Raw genomic sequence first — 13517 nt, forward strand, 5'->3', positions numbered from 1 at the left:
GCCTTGAGGCTGGCCCTGCCTCCCAGAACCCTCTCGGGAACTGCAGAGCGCCCAAACAATCTCCAGGCAGCAAAGCACAGGCTCCAATAATTCCAGAATGACATTCAAGATGAGAAACAAATGCAAAAGAGATAAAAGAAGTGAAAAAGATGGTTTCATGATCTATCCAGAAGATGTTGACCAAAGCAAGCGCCATCTCGACTGGAACTATCGTGGGGTAGTCTAGGACCAGAGAGCACAGCCTCAGAATAGAAGTATGTCTCTTTAGAACAGAGATGAGAAGGAATTTCTTTAGCTAAAGAGAGATTAATCTGTAAAATGAAATCAAATGAAATGAAACACAATGTTGGAAAGTGTATGGTTATGCACTTTGGCAGAAGAAATAAACGGGCAGACTATTATTTGAATGGAGAAAGAATTCAAAGTTCTGAGATGCAACGGGACTTGGGAGTCCTCGTACAGGATACCCTTAAGGTTAACTTCCAGGTTGAGTCGGTGGTGAAGAAGACGAATGCAATGTTTGCATTCATTTCTAGAGGAATAGAGTATAGGAGCAGGGATGTGATGTTGAGGCTGTATAAGGCACTGGTGAGACCTCACTTGGAGTACTGTGGGCTGATTTGGTCTCCTTAATTAAGAAAGGATGTACTGACGTTGGAGAGGGTACAGAGAAGATTCACTAGAATGATTCCGGGAATGAGAGGGTTAACATATGAGGAACGTTTGTCCGCTCTTGGACTCTATTCCTTGGAGTGTAGAAGAATGAGGGAAGCCCTCATAGGAATATTTCGAATGTCGAAAGGCATGGACAGAGTGGATGTGGCAAAGTTGTTTCCCATGATGGGGGAGTCTAGCACGAGAGGGCATGACTTAAGGATTGAAGGGCGCCCATTCGGAACAGAACTGCAAAGAAATTTTTTTAGGCAGAGGGTAGTGAATCTATGGAATTTGTTGCCAAGGGCAGCAGTGGAAGTCAAGTCATTGGGTGTATTTAAGGGAGAAATTGATAGGTATCTGAGTAGCCAGGGCATCAAAGGTTATGGTGAGAAGGCAGGGGAGTGGGACTAAATGGGAGAATGGATCATCTCATGATGGAATGGTGGAGCAGACTCGATGGGCTGAATGGCCTCACTCTGCTCCCATGTCTTATGGTATAGTTCATGGAAGATTTTTCTGAAGCAGGAGGTGGGAAGCCAGGGTTGAGAGGGCAATTGACCTAGGAACGGAATACATGGTGAACTGCACATGGCAACTGAAGGTACAAGGGATGGGAGGAGTAACCCTGAGTTGGAGGGGTGGGGAGGCTGGAGAAGGCAGGATGGGGCAGGCCAGTGGAAATGTGTATTAGAGAGGAATCTATCTACCAGTGTGGAAAGCTTGGTTTTTTTCCTTGAATCAGATTTACTGAATTGGTTGCTGGCGTCATCAGGACAAGATGGTGTCAGCGGCCAATGTGACCTGCCAGTGATGCTTGATATTCTACGCGTTATTTGCTTCCTTTTTGCCGTATACACAATTGGTTCTTTTTTTTTTGCTTGTTGGGTGTTTAATGTTTTCTTGGACAAGTTCCATGCTGTTACATTTTCTCGTGGCTGCCTGGAGGAGGACGAACCTGAGAGTTGTATTCTGTATTCACACTTAGAGAATAAATGCACTTTGCACTTCCAACTAGAGTACACAACATTAACCTGAAGTCTTTGGACCGCAGAAAGGGACAGAAGTCAGAACTAATTATTAATAACGATTAACCTTCAAACATTCAGACTGCAGTGAAGATGTGCAATATTTTCTGTGCTTGTGTGAGGGTATTTTTTTTGTAAACTTTAGATCTACATCTTTGCCAGTACTCAAGAAGCTCTATTGCCACAACCAGCAGTGTTCGGGTGTTGGTTGACGATGGTGCACTTGATTGACATGAGTAGCAGCAGGTAGCAGGGAAAGACTGCTGTTCTTCAGAGTCTCATTGGCAAGAAAAAGAGCTTCTCCCCTGGCAGCTGCACTGGAATAGAAAGCAAAGAATCAAAAGCCTTGGCCACTATTCAAGGTCAAAGGTGTGGAAATGCTGCAGACAATTGTCCTCTGCATTCATGTGATGTCAGCTCAGTTAATGATCCTGGTTTCAAAACCTTCACCTCCTTCTGCAACATTAGGCACGCTGCGTTGACCAAGCGTGAATGGGTTCCGTTTGCTGGAAGGTCAAACGTGCTCAAGACCACCTACTGAAGCTGTTTGGGTTTGCAAAGATAGGATTACCTACGTGTTACAGTGTGAACAAAGTAACCGGAGAGTTGCAGATGGTAGATATGAAGCAGTCTCTTTATTCGACAAAATGAGACACAGCAAGCATTATATTGAAACCCTTTCAGAGGAAGATGCCTGCTCGACCCAACACTCCTTGACATCTTATATGCTAAAGATCAAAGGACAATTCTATATCTACAATGCTTCCTTTGAATTACATATAACTTCCACATCTTCTTCTTTGCGTCCACACTCCAGGCACCCAAACTGGATGTTTTAGATTATGAGGACATGCAGTCCTCTTTTATTGTCATTTAGTAATACATGCATTAAGAAATGATATAATGTTCCTTCAGTGTGATATCACAGAAACACAAGACAGACCAAGACTGAAAAACTGACAAAAACCACATAATTATAACATATAGTTACAACAGTGCAAGCAATACCGTAATTTGATGAAGAACAGACCATGGGCACGGTAAAAAAAAGTCTCAAAGTCTCTTGAAAGTCCCATCATCTCACGCAGATGGTAGAAGGAAAAAAAACTCTCCCTGCCATGAGCTTACAGCACCGCAAACTTGCTGATGCAGCACCCTGGAAGCACCTGATCACAGTCTGACTCTGAGTCCATCCGAAAACTTCGAGCCTCTGACCAGCCCTCCAACACCGAGCACCGAGCACCATCTCTGCTAAGCGCTTCGACCCCAGCCCTGGCCTCCAGCAACAGGCAAAGCCGAAGATTTGGGGTCTTCCCCTCCGGAGATTCTCAATTGCACAGTAGCAGCGGCAGTGAACCGGGCATTTCAGAAGTTTCTCCAGATGTTCCTCCGTGCTTCTCACGTCTGTCTCCATCAAATCGGAATTGTGCACAGCATCCTACTGACAAATACCGATATCATTTATCGGAGAGGCCGCACGCGCTGTGTCGCGCCGCCATCTTCTCCTCCTTCCAATCCGTATTGTTTGGTTTTTCAATTAAATGCTGTTCACAGCCCCAGGAGCCTACTGTCCAGAGTTGCATTTTAAATTTAATCTACAGTCCATGTTCAGGTTTAAAGATCGGTTGATGAAGTTAATATTTTACTCTACACCCCTAATTCCAGAATATGCTCCACCACTGCACTGCTGTGTGAAAGGGCTCCTTCACCTTGAAAAGAATCAAAGCTGTCACAGCTTGTAAAATTGCTTTCTGCATGAATTAGATTAGGGATTAGATTTATTTATTAATTACATGTACATTGAAACATACTGTGAAATGCATTGTTTGCATTAACAACCAACACAATTTGAGGACGTGCTGGGGGCAGCCCGCAAGGACCGCCACACATTCTGGTGCCTACAGCGTCTGCAGTTTGCAGCAGAACAACACACAGCCAATATACAATATGCAACAACAGCAAAACAAACCCTTTTCACAACCCCTCCCCAACCCACACAGACAGAGACGGGCCTCCAACCGCAGGACAGGCCTCCAACTTAGGGGCTTCGGCCTCCAGACTCGCTGACCTCTGGCCTTCAACCTCAGGACCTGTCAACTGACCTTAGGCCCCCAATCCTGGCTGACTTCTGACGACTGGCCATGGGAATCGCTGGCCCTCGTACTTGGGGTCTGCAGACCTTGGAGATCGCTGGCCTTTGACTTCGGAGTGCTCCAACCTCCAGCTGCTTCCCGAAAACACTTCATTTAATGTCCCTTGAACCCTCACTCTCCTCATTCTTGCCCCTAAGCTATGACCTGACCCCTAACCTCCCACGCCGTCCCCAAAATCCATCCTTATAAACCTTAAAAAAACTAAACCTGAGCCTCAAACCCAACAGACATCATAGCTCAGTATAAAGGATGAACCTAATCCTGAAATCTAAAAAATATTTTATGTTTGTATAGGCCTTTCAATACCAGATAATTTAGCACATCTTTCAATGGTTGCTGATCTATTCACCAATAATTATATGATATTTAGAGTTGCAGTTACTCCCCCAATCTGCTGTTCAACTGCTATGATTTTAGGCTATCTCAAAATATTGCTTTTTTTAATGACCTGAGAGCATGATTCCCATGATTCAGGACATTTACAAAGACAGGCATGAAGAATCATTGGGGACCCGAGTCACCCCAACCACAATCTATTCTTGCTGCTACCATCTGGGAAACGGTGTCGCAGCATAAAAGCCAGGACCAACAGGCTCCGGGACAGCTTCTTCCACCAGGCCATCAGACTCTTTAACTCACGCTTTTTTGAGCATATTTCTATGTTACACTGACTGTTCTATTTACTATAAATTACAATGATTGCACATTGCACATTTAGACGGAGACGTAACTTAAAGATTTTTACTCCTCGTGTATGTGAAGGTTGTAAGAAATAAAGTCAATTCAATTCAATTCAACATCCACATCGAGAAGCTGTTGCTCCCCACTACTTCTGACATTTGCTGGGACTGTTGTCTACAAAGGGCCTGAAAAATTTATGAGGATCCCCTCTGCCTGTTGTAACAGTGAACAAAGTAGCCAGAGAGAAACTGAAGCTAGTGGATATAGAAGTGTTTTATTCAGCAAAAATTTAGCAACAGGCATCACAGTGAGACATTCTTGCAGGAAGAGTCCTCCCGACCCACTATTACATGACATTTTTATATGCTGAAGATCAAGGGAAACAGCAGGACAATTCTACAACTGCAATGTATCTACAATGTTTCCTTTGAATTACATATAGTTTGCACACATCTTCTTCTTCGCACCCACACTCCAGACATCCGAAATGAATGCTAATTGCCACTGACTCTGGGCTGCATTCATGCATATACAGGCTTCTGCGGTCAAATGGAAGGCCATTGTTCAGAGCTACATTTTAAATTCAATCTGCATTCCACTTTCAGGTCTGAAGACGGGCTGCTGATAAGATTAGTATTTACTATAAACCATAGCTCCAGAATATGCCCTAACATATCCATCCCACTATCTCTTTGACCCACTATTGTCAGAAAGGGCACAGAAGCATCAGGACTAGGACTACCAGACCGGGTAACAGCTTCTTCCCTCAGGCTGTGAGACTTTTGAATATTCTGCCACCACCGAGGTCTCATCACTAGGATAGAGAGCTGTTTACTGTTAACCTGCACTGCTCTTTGAGTTATATTTTATTAACTTATTTGTGGTATAATTTTGTTTCATGTGTTGTGTGTGATACACGTTTTTGTGGTCTGGAGGATAGTTGTTTCATTTGTCCGTATATAGGTACATTCAGATGACAATAAATTTGAACTTGATATGCATCTCTGCACTCAACATCTGGCGATTCAGCACTCCCACTGTTGTCAAAGCAGAAATTTGTTTACAACAGCTTGTGAAGTTGGCACAAATCTTTTTCTTTTCATGTTGCTTTTAGATAATGGAGGAGAATAAATGCGCTCAGTCTATGAGTATTCTGGCAATCAATCAGGTTTAATGCAGGCAAGGATCAAACAGAACCCAGAATTAATGCAGGAAAAGGTGCGTTCCAGATATTCATGTCGTCTTCTCAAGTACAAAAAGAAAGCAATACTTTATTCAATTATGTTTTTTAACTAACCTTCCTTAATGAAGGTTATAAGCCTGCATGGTGTCTTTAACACAGAATTGGACTAAATTTGCAGCATAAGATCAGAATCAGAATCAAGTTTAATTTGTTGTTACGCTGCAACAGTACAATGCAATATATAATAATAAAAATGCAAATTACAGTAGGAAGCATAGATATATATATATATATTAAAGTTACATTAAATAAGTTGTGCAAAAAGAGAGAAATAAAAAAGTAGTGAGGTAGTGTTCATGGGTTCAATGTCCATTTGGAAATCTGATGGCCGAGGGGAAGAAGCTGTTCCTGAATCGTTGAGTGTGTGCCTTCAGGCTCCTGTATCTCCTTCCTGATGGTAGCAATGGGGAGAGGGCATGTCCTAGGTGATGAGGTTCCTTAATGATGAATGCCACCTTTTTGAGACATCGCTCCTTGAAGATGTCCTGGACGCTGGGGAGGCTGGTGCCCATGATGGAGCTGACTGAGTTTACAACTTTCTGCAGCTGATTTCCATCCGGCGCAGTGCCACTCCCGCCACCCCATATCAGATGGTGATGCAGCCAGTTGGAATGCTCTCCATGTTAAATCTGTAGGCTATTATTTTTCCCAACCATGTGTAGAAAAAACATGTAGGAAGAGTGGCTAGATCCATCTACAATATCAGGACTGGGATGCCTACCATCCAGGCCATGTTCCCTTCTTGCTGTTGCCATCAGGAAGGAGACACAGGAGCCTTAGGTCCCACACCACCAGCTACAGAAGCAGTTATTACCCTCCAGCCATCAGGCTCCTTAACTAGCGCGAATAACTTCACTCACCTCAATGCTGAACTGATCATTAGACACAACCCATTGACTCACTTCCAAGAACTCTACAACTCAGGTTCTCAGTATTATTTATTTTTGTATTTGCACACTTCGCCTTCTTTTGCACATTGTTTGCATGTTATTTTTTGTTTCTGTGCAGTCCTCCATTGCTCGTTGTTCAATACTTTTGAGCGGAAAATCCTACAAAAGGTAATGGATTCATCCCGGTACATCACAGGTAAAGCCCTCCCAACCATTGAGCACATCTACATGAAACGTTGCTGTAGAAAAACAGCATCCATTATCAGAGATCCCCACCACCCAGACCATGCTCTTTTCTCACTGCTGCCATCAGGTAGAAGGCACAGGAGCCTCAGGACTCGCACTACCAGGTTCAAGAACAGTTACCACCCCTCGACCATCCGGCTCTTGTACAAAAAGTGAAAACTGCTCTCATTTGAAGACTTTTTTATCTTGTTATTTCATGCTCGCTATTTTTTGCTATTTATTTAAACCTGGATTTGCAGTTTGTTGTTCATTGATCCTGTTTACAGTTACTGTTCTATAGATTTGCTAAGTATGCCCGCAGAAAATAAATCTCAGGGTTGTATGTGATGATATGTACTCTGGTAATAAATTTTACTTTAAACTTTGAACTTTCTGCTGTGAATGCATGCAAGAAAATGAATCTTAGGGTAGTATTTGAATTGAATTGAATTGACTTTATTACTTACATCCTTCATATACATGAGAAGTAAAACTCTTTATGGCACATCTCCGTCCAAATGTGCAAAGCACAATTTATAGTAATTTATAATCAATAGGATGTACAACAGGACAGTCAATATAACATAGAAATACAGTTGCGTCAGCATGAATTAATCAGTCTGATGGCCTGGTGGAAGAAGCTGTCCCGAAGCCTGTTGGTCCTGGCTTTTATCCTGCAGTACCGTTTCCCAGATAGTGGCAGCTGGAACAGTTTGTGGTTAGGGTGATTCGGGTCCCCAATGATCCTTTTTAAACACTTACCTTTGTAAATGTCCTGGATAGTGGGAAGTTCACATCTACAGATGCACTGGGCTGTCCGCACCACTCTCTGCAGAGTCCTGCGATTGAGGGAGGTACAGTTCCCGTACCAGGCAGTGATGCAGCCAGTCAGGATGCTCTCAATTGTGCCCCTGTAGAAAGTTCTTCAGATTTGGGGGCCCACACCAAACTACTTCAACTGTCTGAGGTGAAAGAGGTGCTGTTGTGCCTTTTTAACCACACAGCCGGTATATACTATACATACTTTACTTTGAATTTTGAGTAAATATTATAGCCCTCAGGTCCAGAAACTGACCGGATCTGTAGTTTCAAGTGTGTCCTGGGAGAATGTAGACATACAAGATAGAGCAACGGAGGGAGCTGGAGACGTGCCTGACCGCTGTGATTTCTACAGAGCCACAATATTCATAAAGCTGTTCCAAATAGGCTCCTTCTGTCTGAGTTCATCCCTCAGAGATCATTAGACAATCTTTAGAAAAGGCAGAGTAGACTCATTTGGCTAATTCTGCTCTTATGCCTTATGGTCTGTGGTTAAAAATATTTGATTTGTTAAAGTTCTGAGAAAGATGGATGAATGACTTGTTAGCCTGCACTTGGCATTTGATATCAATATATGCGAGTGATTTTGAAGAAAATACATGCTCAGAAGCATTTTGAAGTTATTATTCCACTCTCTCCCCCCCCCCCCAAGGTTTAACAAGTGTGCAATTCTATTACCTGTATCCCTTTTAAAGAGAAATAACCCCTTTGTAATGAGTGAAATTATTTTGGAACATCATTCAGAATTGTGACTCACACCATAAGACCTAGGAGCAGAATGAGGCCTTTGGCCAATGGTCTCTGCTCCACCATTCTTATTTTCCCTCTCAATTCTTATTTTCCCTCTCAATACCATTAACCTGCCTTCTCCCTATCACGCAAACACGAGGAAATCTGCAGATGCTGCAGTTTCAAGCAACACACATAAAAGTTGCTGGGGAATGCAGCAGGCCAGGCAGCGTCTCTAGGAAGAGGTGCAGTCGACATTTCGGGCCCAGACCCTTCGTCAGGACTAACTGAAAGAAGAGCTAGTAAGAGATTTGAAAGTGGGAGGGGGAGGGGGAGATCCGAAATGATAGGAGAAGACAGGAGGGGGAGGGATGGAGCCAAGAGCTGGACAGGTGATTGGCAAAAGGGATACGAGAGGATCATGGGACAGGAGGTCCAGGGAGAAAGAAGGGGTTGGGGGGGGAGAAGCCCAGAGGATGGGCAAGGAGTATAGTGAGAGGAACAGAGGGAGAAAAAGGAGAGAGAGGAAAAAAAAGAAAAAAGTTAATAATAATAATAATAATAAATAAATAATGGTTGGGGTATGAGGGGGAGGTGGGGCATTAACGGAAGTTAGAGAAGTCAATGTTCATGCCATCAGGTTGGAGGCTACCCAGACGGAATATAAGGTTTTGTTCCTCCAACCTGAGTGTGGCTTCATCTTTACAGCAGAGGAGGCTGTGGATGGACATTTCAGAATGGGAATGGGATGTGGAATTACAATGTGTGGCCACTGGGAGATCCTACTTTCTCTGGTGGACAGGGAGTAGGTGTTCAGCAAAACGGACAGCTCTTGGCTCCATCCCTCCCCCTCCTGTCTTCTCCTATCATTTCAGATCTCCCCCTCCCCCTCCCACTTTCAAATCTCTTACTAGCTCTTCTTTCAGTTAGTCCTGACGAAGGGTCTCGGCCCGAAACGTCGACTGTACCCTTTCCTATAGATGCTGCCTGGCCTGCTGCGTTCACCAGCAACTTTTATGTGTGTTGTTTCTCCCTGTCACAGTCTTTTCCTAAAGTACATGATAATTATGGAATAATGATATGCTTTTCTGCAGCTTCCTTAATAATACAGCAATGGCAAGTGTTTCTGGGAATAATGCGTAAGGTGCAGGATCCGTTCATTCCAAAGAGGAAGAAAGATCCTAAGGGGAGTAAGGGGAGGTTGTGGCTGACAAGGGAAGTAATGGACAGTATAAAAATAAAAGAGAAGTATAACATAGCAAAGATGAGTGGGAAGCCGAAGGATTGGGAAACTTTTAAAGAGCAACAGAGGGCAACTAAAAAGGCAATACGTGGAGAAAAAATGAGGTACGAAGGTGAACTAGCCAAGAATATAAAGGAGGATAGTAAAAGCTTCTTTAGGTATGTGAAAAAGAAAAAAATAGTTAAGACCAAAATTGGGCCCTTAAAGACAGAAGCAGGTGAATTTATTATGGAGAACAAGGAAATGGCAGACGAGTTGAACAGGTACTTTGGATCTGTCTTCACTAGGGAAGACACAAACAATTTCCCAGATGTAATAGTGGCCAAAGGACCTAGGGTAATGGATGAATTGAAGGAAATTTATATTAGGCAGGAAATGGTGTTGGATAGGCTGTTGGGTCTGAAGGCTGATAAGTCCCCGGGACCTGATGGTCTGCATCCCAGGGTACTTAAGGAGGTGGCTTTAGAAATCGTGGACGCATTGGTAATCATCTTCCAATGTTCTATAGATTCAGAATCTGTTCCTGTGGATTGGAGGGTGGCTAATGTTGTCCCTCTCTTCAAGAAGGGAGGAAGAGAGAAAACAGGGAATTATAGACCGGTTAGCCTGACGTCGGTGGTGGGAAAGATGCTGGAGTCAATTATAAAAGATGAAATTACGACACATCTAATTAGTAGTAACAGGATTGGTCCGAGTCAGCATGGATTTACGAAAGGGAGATCGTGCTTGACTAATCTTCTGGAACTTTTTGAGGATGTGACTATGAAAATGGACAAGGGAGAGCCAGTGGATGTAGTGTACCTGGAGTTTCAGAAAGCCTTTGATAAAGTCCCACATAGGAGATTAGTGGGCAAAATTAGGGCACATGGTATTGGGGGCAGAGTTTTGACATGGATTGAAAATTGGCTGGCTGACAGAAAACAAAGAGTAGCGATTAACGGGCCCCTTTCGGAATGGCAGGCAGTGACCAGTGGGGTACCGCAGGGTTCAGTGCTGGGACCACAGCTGTTTACAACATATATTAATGATTTAGATGAGGGAATTAAAAGTAACATTAGCAAATTTGCCAATGACACAAAGCTGGGTGGCAGTGTGAAATGTGAGAAAGGATGTTATGAGAATGCAGGGTGACTTGGACAGGCTGGGTGAGTGGGCAGATGCATGGCAGATGCAGTTTAATGTGGATAAATTTGAGGTTATCCACTTTGGTGGTAAGAACGGGAAGGCAAATTATTATCTAAATTGAGTCAAGTTAGGAAAGCACAATGAGATCTAGCTGTACTTGTGCATCAGTCACTGAAAGCAAGCATGCAAGTACAGCAGGCAGTGAAGAAAGCTAATGGCATGCTGGCCTTCATAACAAGGGGAATTGAGTATAAGAGCAAAGAGGTCCTTCTGCAGCTGTACAGGGCCCTGGTGAGACCACACCTGGAGTACTGTATGCAGTTCTGGTCTCCAAATTTGAGGAAGGACATTCTTGCTATTGAGGGAGTGCAGCGTAGGTTCACAAGGTTAATTCCCGAGATGGCGGGACTGTCATATGTCGAAAGATTGGAGCAACTGGGCTTGTATACTCTGGAATTTAGAAGGCTGAGAGGGGATCTTATTGAAACATATAAGATTATTAAGGGATTGGACACACTGGAGGCAGGAAGCATGTTCCTGCTGATGGGTGAGTCCAGAACCAGAGGCTACAGTTTAAGAATAAGGGGTAGGCCATTTAGAATGGAGCTGAGGAAAAACTTTTTTCACCCAGAGAATGGTGGATATATGGAATGCTCTACCTCAGAAGTCTGCGGAGGCCAAGTCTCTGGATGCTTTCAAGAAAGAGATGGATAGAGCTCTTAAAGATAGCGGAATCAGAGGTTATGGGGATAAGGCAGGAACTGGATACTGATTGTGGATGATCAGCCATGACCACAGTGAATGGCGGTGCTGGCTCGAAGGGCCGAATGGCCTACTCCTGCACCTATTGTCTATTGTCTATTAATACCAAAAATTCTAATGGATGAAGGGTCTTGGCCCAAAACATTGACTGTACTTTTTTTTCCATAGACGCTGCCTGGTTGTGACGTGGCATGTATGGGCAAACTGAGGCAGAGGGGCCCAGGCCCGGGAGTGGGGAAGGAGCCAATGTATGGCCATTGCTGGAGTAGACTTGGAGTTGACTCGAGGCAGCAGGTCCGAGGCAAGGTGACTTGACTCTACACTGAACTGAGTATGCGGCCTGCAACAGACGGGCTCCTGGATCGACTACAGCCTTCATGGCTTGAATTCACTTCCATGAACTTTAGTTCTGTATGTTATTTACTTTCTTTTATTGTTTGCATGATTTTTTTTGCACTGTGTGTGTTCGACGGTCTTTTTTTAATGGGTTCTTTTGGGTTTCTTTGTTTTGTGGCTGCCTGTAATAAGATGAATCCCAAGGTATACAAACCTATACAAGGTATACATAGCATACAAACTTTGATATTAGGTGTAGTTTGAACTTTAATTATAATGAAGGTCCCAGGCCAGGCAGTAACTCTAGAGAGAGAAGCAGAGTTATTGTTTCAGATTAATTGATTCAAAGATTCAAAATACATTTAATAGGTTTCAATAGGTATACTTAATGTCAGAGAAATGTATACAATATACATCCTGAAATTCTTTTTCTTTACAAACATCCACAAAAACAGAGGAGTGCCCCAAAGAATGAATGACAATTAAAATGTTAGGACACCAAAGACCCCCAACCCAACTCCCCCTCCCTCGCACAAGCAGCAGCCAGGTCACGATCCTCCCTCCCCCACCAGAAAAAAAAGCTTTATTATCAAAGTAGGCAGGAAGTATGCAACCCTGAAATTTGTCTTGCCATAGACAGCCATGAAACAAAGAAGAACCATAGAACCAACCCATTCAAAGCAGAACATCAAACATCAAATCCCCCTCCCCCCACATGCATACGACAACAGAAAAAAAATGAGCCATAACAAAGAATACAAAACACAAAATCTACAGGCACTTTTCAGTTCCGTTCAGCTCGGTGTTCATTATCTGCAGGCCACTCCAATTCAAAAATTGCCCAAAAGTGGTGACAAAAAAGAATGCCCAGAACTAGAACACATCATAAACCTGACAGCCCAAATCTACAAACTGTGCCGATTAAGTCTCACTACAGCGCCATCCGCTGACAGCATCGGGGGAGAGAGGTCACTCGAATGTTAGGACCTGAAACTGACTGGCTCTCTGCGCAAGTGTTCCCATCACTCTGACACTCTGGTCTCATTGTTCTTCAGAAGATTATGCTCTCAAAGTCCTGTCCATGGTCAAGGTGATGTATAACTCCTGCATGCTGAATGCCAAAGCACTGTATGCCACACTGTAATTTCTTGATCTCTAATGCATTTTAAAAGCTTAGGAACTACTGTCAGCATTATTAATAGGAGAAGACACTAAATACACTTGTCTGAGATTTCTCTATCAGCTATTTTAATAGACATTAATCCAGTTCACATAAGTGGATTATCATCTCTGCTATAACAAGAGAATATTTCAATATATCAAACTTAAGCATCATCATTATGTGCTGTGTCATATGACATCATCATTATGTGCTGTGTTGTATTGACGTAGGCGATCCTGGTCTTCCCATGACCATGACCATTCCTGGCAAATTTTTCTACAGAAACGGTTTGTCATTGCTTTCTTCTGGGCGGTGTCTTTACAAGATGGGTGACCCCAGCCATTATCAATACTCTTCAGCGTTTGTCTGCCTGGCGTTGGTGGTCGTATAACCAGGACTTGTGATATGTACCAGTTGCCCATACCGCAGGGTAATGTAATGGGTGGAAATGTACACAATTCACAACC

This window comes from Mobula birostris, chromosome 29, assembly GCF_030028105.1.
Source record: "Mobula birostris isolate sMobBir1 chromosome 29, sMobBir1.hap1, whole genome shotgun sequence".
NCBI lineage: Eukaryota > Metazoa > Chordata > Chondrichthyes > Myliobatiformes > Myliobatidae > Mobula > Mobula birostris.